Source organism: Eumetopias jubatus, unplaced genomic scaffold, assembly GCF_037043125.1.
Source record: "Eumetopias jubatus isolate StellerSeaLion01/CBP00866 unplaced genomic scaffold, mEumJub1_p1.0 scaffold_17, whole genome shotgun sequence".
In the NCBI taxonomy this organism is placed as follows: Eukaryota; Metazoa; Chordata; class Mammalia; order Carnivora; family Otariidae; genus Eumetopias; species Eumetopias jubatus.
In genome coordinates this window covers 63377907-63382969 of record NW_028274823.1, presented here as the reverse complement: position 1 = coordinate 63382969, position 5063 = coordinate 63377907, and the positions used below count along the sequence as shown (strand labels likewise).

At 37.4% G+C, this 5063-nt stretch overlaps 1 non-coding gene across 1 annotated transcript; it reads right to left on the bottom strand.

The window, feature by feature from the left end:
• Positions 1–4427: 4427 nt before the first annotated feature.
• Positions 4428–4534, bottom strand: LOC114224785 (U6 spliceosomal RNA). Its single transcript, XR_003612458.1, has one exon. It is a non-coding gene; the product is annotated as a U6 spliceosomal RNA (small nuclear RNA).
• Positions 4535–5063: the final 529 nt, after the last annotated feature.

Genomic DNA, 5063 nt, shown 5'->3' with positions numbered 1-5063 from the left:
TTCCTCATGTACCCAGTAATAAAAAGCTTTATCAAGGTGATAGATGGGAAGAGTACAGTATGTGTAACACTTTAGAATATTGGAAAACTTTTACGTGCCATTTCCTAACTTGACTTATTTTTATGAGTTCCCCATAGAAATTGAAATGTTTATGCTAAATTTCTAGATGAGAAAGATGCTACTTTCTCCCAAAAGAGAGTTTTGGGATGTGATGGATGTAGCCTAGCCATAGAATTGTCTTAACTTTGTAGAGGTCTATCTAGGAAGTTTTTCATGCTAAGCAAATTCCAAAGGTCTTGAGGTTTCCATCACTTATGTTTGATGTCGCAGATGGACTGTGTGGTCTCCTGCTCCCTAAGGTGGAAAGGGGCAACAGAGGAGGCAATTGAGAACAGAGGTTCTGCAAAAGAATATCAAGTGAAATCAGTCCCTTCTCCTAGTATTTTCTAGTCTCCTACCCACCCCCTCCTTCTATGATATACATAGGAAAGGTAAAAGCAAACTCATAGAATGTTTGCTTTATCTGAATTTTTTTTCTATTTTGAAACTACTTCCACTGGGAAATTCTGTGTGCACAGCTGCTTTGTGGTATTTAGAGGAAATAATTCTTGACAGATAAACATCAACTCTTTTGAGAAAAACCTGAAATTTAGGTTATTTTTCTGAACCAATGCCAACCTCATTTCATTCTATAGCCAGATGAAGTTGGCTTTTAATAAAATACATGATACATTTAATAAAATACATTTAGGTGCCAACCCAAGCTGATAGCTATGTACATTCATTGATATGACCAGCAAGCCTATTTTCCAGTTTTCCTTTAATACCCACAGATAAGTCTTATGGTCTGGTCTTCATTTATGAGCTGAATGAGCTTATTTCTCCAGTATTTAAATTTTTTAAAATAATCTCTATCATCAGTCCAAAATTTCTCTTTACTAGGAACCTTTTGTAATATAGCAGAAAATAATGAGTTTGAGACTGGGAGTCAAGCACATCAAGGTCCGAGTCTACTTAATTGTTATACCACAGCTGGTCAAGTGGTCTTGTCCAGACTATTTAATTTTGTTGAGCCTAGGTTTTCTCCTCTATACAATGGAATTATGATAATATTGTCTACTTGTTAGGAGTATCAAAAGAATTAAATTAGGTAATGCACAAAGATGCTAACCATCATGCCTAGCCTATAGTGACCACCATACACGTGTTAGTTATCCATCACCGTTATTATCATCATTGTTGTTATTTCTTGACTAGTCAAATGCACTTTCAATATCTTTGGTATTGCAGCATTTTTGTTTGTAGAGTGGACCATTTTGTCATGGAAGTAAAATAACCCATTTGGCTGTTCATGAACCTTTCTCCCTCTCAATCAAGTAAGACAATCCAGTAGGACAGTTTGAGGAATTGGATCCATTTAGATTTTATCATTCCTGGTAAGGATGAGTCAGTGTGCTTCATTGCTCATCAGGCCACCCAAGGAACTGGCACCATCAGTAGTCACAATGACAGGTGCTTATTATGCTGGAGGCACTGTACTGAGGGCAGAGGTGAGGGAAATACACAGTTCAGTTACTGAAGGAGTGGGCATTGGCATTAGAGACCCTAGGTTTGTGTTCTGATGCTGACCCTTATAGATGGTGTAATCTCAGACAAGTCATTAAACCTCTTTGATTTCAGTTTTGACATGTTAAGAGTGGAGATAATAATAGAACTTATCCCATGAGATTTTTGTGAGGCTTTCAAAAGATAGTGTATACTAGGTGCTTAGTGTTTGTGCTTGATGCATGGTGCCTCAACTGAAGCAATAATAGCACCAACAATGGTATGGCTCAGAGAAGGGAGATGTGATGTCAAAGGAGCTGGGTTTGGATTAAGCCTATAGGAATAGGTAGGATTGGAAGACATGGAAGAATAGAGAGGATGTCGTAAGCATGGTGGAGATTGAAGCCAGAATTTATAAAGTGAAAGAAAGGCCGGAGTAGAAGTTTCCAATAGAAGGTAATATCTTTATATTTAGGAGGACTTTGTATGTCAGACTTAAGAGGTAAACTTTAATCTTTAAATTCAGTTTAAAGTTTAAAAGTTTAAATTCATAAGGATCATCATTTTTGAACCACATATCCTGGCTTTCTGAATCAATAAATCTGAGATTGGGTATAGGGCTCTGCAGTTAAAAAAATTTTATTTATTTATTTATTTATTTATTTATTTATTTATTTATTTATGAGAAAGAGAGAGAGAGAACTCAGGGGAGAGGGGCAGAGGGAAAAAAGAATCTCAAGCAGACTCCACGCTGAGCACAGATCCTGATGCAGGGCTCTATCTCACAACCTTGAGATCATGATCTGAGCTGAAATCAAGAGTCAGACGCTTAACCAGCTGAGCCACCCAGGTGCCCCTAGGTATCTGCATTTTTAATGAGGCCTCTAGAAGGTTCTGTTACAGATGATCTACCTCACAGATCTTAAAACAGTGTCCTTGGCATGGGGGGCATATTAGAGATTAGATATGGTACTTAATTACAAAATATCCAAATAAGAACTATCCTGAAAAAAATGTGTACTTTCAGCAATAAGTACTAGCAAATAAGGTTTGAATGTCAGTATTAAAATTTCTGCTCAAATGTTGTTATCAAAGTACAATGATGCTTAATATGTGACTTCTAATTGCTCAAGTGATTTGAAGTTTAGTGGATTGGTTAAGGACATAAAATGTAAGCAGTGATATCTAGATCTCAAGTTAAAAGTTTTGGGGTTGAATTCCAATTGAACTGTTCACTAGCTCTAAGCTCAGATAACATCCTAATTCTCCATTTGCCTTAGCTTCCTCAGGTATAAGGATCTCTGCTTCATGCAGGGGCCTCACAGAGAAGTTCTGAAGAGGTGATGCTATACTAGAATGTGATTGTACAGCTCTACATACACCTAAAATAATGAAATTCCTTCAAGTCCTAAAGAAGGGGAATAAATGGGGTGGAGGCTTAAAAGAAAGAAAAAAGCAAATCTGGGAGTAGGGGCCAGAAATACAAGAACAACTTTGTGAAGATGGCAGGATTCGAGTAAGCCTTGAAGGATGGATTCCATGTGATAGCAATTGATGGGATGGTTGGTATGTGTGACGTTTAAGGTGGTGGGGGGAGCAGTGTGTTTGAAGGTCAGAAATGTAGGGGCATTGAGGGTTATTGGGGTGAAGGTAGTTTAGGTTGAATGAAATATTAGGTAAAAGTAGTTAGAGATTCGGGGGAAAGAGAGAAGGTGCCAAGATTCTGATTTTTTTTAGTGTATATTAGTATTTTTTTCTTTATTTTATTTAAATTCAACTTAGTTAGCATATAGTGTAGTATTGGTTTCAGGAGTAGAATTTACTGACTCATCACTTGCATGTAACATCCAGTGCTCATCCCAACACATGCCCCCTTTAATCCCCATCACCCATTTAGCCCATTTGCCCACCAACCTCCCCTCCAGCCACCCTCAGTTTGTTCTCTTAACTATAGAGTCTCTTACAGTTTGCCTCTCTCTCTGTTTTTATCTTATTTTATTTTTCCTTCCCTTTCTCTATGTTCATCTGTTTTGTTTCTTAAATTCCACATATGAGTGAAAACATATGATATTTGTCTTTCTCTGACTGATTTATTTTGCTTGCATAATACACTCTAGTTCCATCCATGTTGTTGCAAATGACAAGCTTTCTTTCCTTTTGATGGCTGCATAATATTCCATTGTATATATATACCACATCTTCTTTATCCATTCATCTGTCAATGGACATTTGAATTCTTTTCATAATTTGGCTGTTGTTGATAGTGCTTTATAAACGTTGGGGTGCATGTACCCCTTTGAATCAGCATTTTTGAATCCCTTGGACAAATACCTAGTATTTGTTGCAATTGCTGGGTCATAGGGTAGTTCTATTTTTAACTTTTTGAGGAAACTCCATACTATTTTCCAGAGTGGCTGCACCAGTTTGCATCCCCCCCGCAACAACAGTGCAAAAGGGTTGCCCTTTGCATCCTCGTCAACACCTGTTGTTTCCTGAGTTGTTAATTTTTTTTATTTACATTCAATTAATTAACATATAGTGTATTCTTAGTTTCAGAGGTAGAGTTCAGTGATTCATCAGTTATATATAACACCCAGTGCTCATTACATCACGTGCCCTCCTTAGTGCCCATTACCCAGCTATCCCATCCCCTACCTCCTCCCTTGTAGCAAGTCTCAGTTTGTTTCCTATGATTGAAAGTGTCTTATGGTTTGTCTCCCTCTCTGGTTTTGTCTTGTTTCATTTTTCCCCTCCCTTCTCCTATGCTCCTGTTTTGTTTCTTAAATTCCACATATGTGTGAAATCATGTGATGATTGTCTTTCTCTGATTGACTTATTTCGCTTAGTATATTACTCTCTAGTTCCATCCACATCATTACAAAAAAAATACGGAATGCTTCATGAATTTGCATGTTATCTTTGTGCAGGGGCCATGCTAATCTTCTTGGTTTCATTCCAATTTTAGTATATGTGCTGCTGAAGTGAGCACCTGAATTGTTAATTTTAGCCATTTTGACAGATCTGAGACGGTATCTCATTGTCGTTTTGATTTGTATTTCCCTGTTGAGTGATGTTGAGCATTTTTTCATGTTAGGCACATTTGTATGTCTTCTTTGCAGAAATGTCTGTTCATGTGTTCTGCCCATTTGTTAACTGGGTTATTTTTTGGGTGTTGATTTTGTTGAGTTCTGGATACTAGCCCTTTATCTGATATGTCATTTGCAAATATATTCTCCCATTCTGTCAGTTGCCTTTTAGTTTTGTTTAGTGTTTTCTTTGCTATGCAGAAGCTTTTTTTCTTGACGTGGTCCCAGTAGTCTATTTTTGCTTTTGTTTCCGGAGATGTGTCTAGTAAGAAGTTGCTGTGGCAGGGATCAAAGAGGTTGCTGCCTGTTTTCTCCTCTAGGATTTTGATGGTTTCCTGTGTCACATTAGGTCTTTCACCCATTTTGAGTTTATTTTTGTGTGTGGTGTAAGAAAGTGGTCCCATTTCATTCTTCTGCATGTCACTGTTCAAA